Source organism: Chinchilla lanigera, unplaced genomic scaffold, assembly GCF_000276665.1.
Source record: "Chinchilla lanigera isolate Chin_1 unplaced genomic scaffold, ChiLan1.0 scaffold01152, whole genome shotgun sequence".
Classification (NCBI taxonomy): Eukaryota; Metazoa; Chordata; class Mammalia; order Rodentia; family Chinchillidae; genus Chinchilla; species Chinchilla lanigera.
The window spans coordinates 63-3,060 of NW_004956553.1; the positions used below are offsets into that span (position 1 = coordinate 63).

The 2,998-nt window shown below is 33.6% G+C and overlaps 1 long non-coding RNA gene across 1 annotated transcript; it reads left to right on the forward strand.

Annotated features, from left to right (window-relative positions):
* The first annotated feature begins 439 nt into the window (after positions 1-439).
* On the forward strand, positions 440-2,509 carry LOC102024299. The gene is made up of 3 exons (XR_265210.1): positions 440-590; positions 2,251-2,339; positions 2,427-2,509. It is a non-coding gene; the product is annotated as an uncharacterized LOC102024299 (long non-coding RNA).
* The last annotated feature ends 489 nt before the right edge of the window (positions 2,510-2,998 follow it).

Here is a 2,998-nt window from a genome sequence, read left to right on the forward strand (position 1 = left end):
CTCTCAAGTAAAAGGCATATTAGTACTTACCTACTATTATTTGGATTTGACCTTCAAATTTTATTTTAGTCATGGCCTGAGGTATTTTTTTTAATTCTCTCATTTCCATTTTTTCCACTGTGACCAATATCCAGAGGTATGACTCAGAATTTGTCTGAATAGTTGCAAAACATGTACTATGAATTTCACATCATAATATCTATACAAATTCCTGTGACTCATTATAAGAAAATCCAGTACTTGTTAAAATATGCACATGAGTAAGAGTTTGATTTAGATTTTACAGACTGGATTATGACTTCAACAGTTTTCCTTTTTTGTAGAAGTACATTTCAAGATGCATGTACTGAAGACATTGCCTGCAAACTCTATAGTGAATAAACGCTTGTAAGTAGTCTTTTTCAGTAAGATGTTTCCATTTCTGTCTTTTGTTAAATAGAAAGGAAATTAATATCGCTGTGAAATTCACCAGTCGCTTTCTTCGTCCTGCTGAAGCTTCATTGCTATTAATTTCAAAACCCAAACATGGAATGGGAGGCGTTACAATGACTTTTGCTCTAAAAGGCGAAGTCCTCAATATTAAAGCAATTGTGAGTGAATTTTACTTCTTTTGTCTTTGCTTTTGTTCTCAAACCTTGGAATGACACACATATGGCTGCTTCCCCACGTTTTATGTCTAGGTAGTTCTTGATCCTTGAAGTGATCCTTCTGCCAGTGGAGATCTGTGATTTGAGTTAAAGCAGTCGTGGGCCTGTGTATGTGTTTTTGTTTGGACTAAACGTTGATCATTTATTCAGCAAAAAAGGTTTTTCTCTTTTCTGCTAGGAACATTCATCAATTTCTCTAGAATGTCATGTGGAGCAAACCCATTATAGAATTAATGCTAATGCTGGGGTTTATTGAAAGTTGATGATGTTGCTCACAGAAAGCTAAGTATAGCTCGAAGGGTGGGAAAGAAGGATAGTTAAAATTTTATGAAATGTTTGGAACATTATGATTGACATTTTGTCCCCATTAACTTGTGTAAATATTATTGTCAATATGGATGTATGGGTAGAGTGCAAGTAAAATTGTTATTGGCAGATTTCTGTAAAGACTTCAGCAACTTTTGGGAGAGAGAGGAGTAGAAAGTACAGAGAATGGCTCTGGGGTGCTCCTGGGGGGGCTGCGTCTGTGAGGAAAGCAGCAAGACATCACAAGTACAAGCTAGCTCATTTTGCAGTGAAGCCCAGAGCAGAGGTGGACATTTGTCACAGAGATGCATATTATATTCTGATTTACTCCTGAATAATGAGCACATAGCATTTCCCAAAGCTTTCAAGTGAATTCTCTGAAGCAACAGATTTCTTTATCACATGTAATTAAAAGACCTGGCTAGATTTAGATTGTCATTAGCATGACTTCATGGCAGAAAAGCTGACACCTGTATATCCTGCCCCTATTTACTTCCTCATCTGTCCACTCGTGGTTTCATGTCACCAGGGCGTAGATTAGAAAATAATGGACAAATAAAATGAGGCAAGAATACAGTCTGTTTGTTTATTTATTTATTTATTTATTTATTTTAGTCTTTTTGAGACAGGGTCTCGCTATGTAGTTCAGACTGGCCTTGCGCTCACTTTGTAGCCCAGGCTAGTCTTGAACTCACAACAATCCTCCTGCCTCAGCCTCCCGAGTGCTGGGTGTGCCACCACACCCGGCTACAATCAGTTTAAAATGTAGAATTTCTAGAAACTTTTCTCCCATGGAAACCCTGTGGATAGTTGGAAGTTTTTGTTTACTATCTATGCTTTTATTATACTACAAATATATCAGCATAATGAATGCATGATAGAGACAGACATGTCATATTCAGGCACAAATTTGCAGAGATATTTATCCATGTGTGCACACGTTCAAAGACGTGCCTTTGTCTTGCCTCATACATATTAAGTACCGTATATATGACTGTGACTATAAATTATATCAAGTGATTAATAAAACAAAATTTACGATATCAGTTTGAGAGACATTGTTTTGACAAGTAATTATTAGCAGAGTACTACAGGTCAATAAAGTGATAAAATATATTTTTATCCTTTCCTGTCCAGATTTTAGCAATTCAGTGGTTGTGGGGAAAAGGGAATTAATTACATAGACTGTCAGTGTAATATTCAATGAATAATTTGTAGATTTTTAATTTTCTATTTTATAGTTATGGATATTTGTTTTTTGTTATCACCACATATTATGATTTATTTTTTACTTCAGGAAATTCTTAAATGTGAAACTCCATGTTATCAATGGAAGCAAGTCATTGTGCCTTTGAAAAACCCTTTCCCAACTGGTGGAAACTTTAAGTAAGTTATGGTTTTGGTTTAATTGTGTTACAATTAGCTATTTCCAGTGTAATGAAAAGTCTATATATTACTTCATCTCTTCAACAGGAACCGTTTTGAGAAGAAACTACATGTGTTCACATTCCTGGAAATGTATAAGTATCATCAGATAAAATAAGACACACAATGGTAGTAAATCAGTTTTTTAAAATTTCTAGTTGAGCATGTCAAATTTATGAGCTTGCATTTCAGCTTTCTTTTTCTTGAGATTCAAAGTTCTTGCAGTATTTTAAAATTTTTAATTGATTGTTTATTTCTAATTTATTCTATCAGTTAATGTCCAGAACTAAAATTTAGTTTCAACACAAATAACTTTTTTTACATGCAGCATCATGATTAATTAATATTGGTATATTCAGTATGTGCGTATCCATTTTTAGATTTAACAACAAAAGCAACAAAAATTGGCATCAAAAAGAGAATGTTTATATTATTTAAAGACAATAAAGATTTACTTCTTAAAAATTTACACATTGAGGGAGATGGTAGAAGATGATCCCTTGTACACTGATTAAATTAGGAAGTCTGTTTCTTCTAGTTCCAGAAATCAGAACTTCACAATAATTATATTTATTGTTAAAGTTATATATATGCAGATGCTTACTTAGTATGTAATAATT